We start from the raw sequence: 788 nt of genomic DNA, 5'->3' as shown, positions 1-788 counted from the left end.
ATTATTTATTTTCCTTTTTTATTATTAAATGTACAAAGTTTGTTCCTTACTGAGAAGCAACCAAAAATGTTAATATAATAAATAAAAAATAATATATAAAAAGAATAAACTGTTAATAAAACAAAACAAACATTGTAATTTTTTTTTTATAAATTGTTTTGTTTTTTGAATTTGATTGAAGCATAATACACTGCGCCACAATTTAGTTTTATTTAGTTTTTTATTATTATTATTATTATTATTATTATTATTATTATTATTATTATTGCATGCACCTAATAATCACTAAATATTTATTCTTGTATTATTATTATTACTATTATGTGCATGCAACTTAAGATGTCAATGTATATTTTTACTTGTAAAAATTTTTGTAAATATATTTTTAAAATTAGTATGTATTATTATTATTATTATTATTATTATTATTTAGTTTTATTGTTTATACTAATAATTCTTATTGCATTCACCTAATAATAATCACTAAATACTTATCCTTGAAAAGTTTAAATATGCAAATGATGCATTATAAAATAAAACATACACTAATTTGCATATATTTCCAGAATCAAAATCTAAACATTGGATAAAGACAGATTCAAAGGTCTTGCTTGATTTAATACACTGCACAACACCCAAAAAAGTATTTGTAAGCTTAAAAATGTTAGTAGTCTTTTAAAAAATGAACATTTTTTTTTTTTTACAATGTACATATTACAATTTTTGCTCCAGAAGCCGATGCAGTTTTGAATCAGTGTTGGATGAATCAGTTGATTCAGAATGATTCA

This window comes from Labeo rohita, chromosome 12, assembly GCF_022985175.1.
Source record: "Labeo rohita strain BAU-BD-2019 chromosome 12, IGBB_LRoh.1.0, whole genome shotgun sequence".
Taxonomy (NCBI): domain Eukaryota; kingdom Metazoa; phylum Chordata; class Actinopteri; order Cypriniformes; family Cyprinidae; genus Labeo; species Labeo rohita.
The sequence above is the reverse complement of the archived record's forward strand: the minus strand, read 5'-3'. Positions refer to the sequence as shown.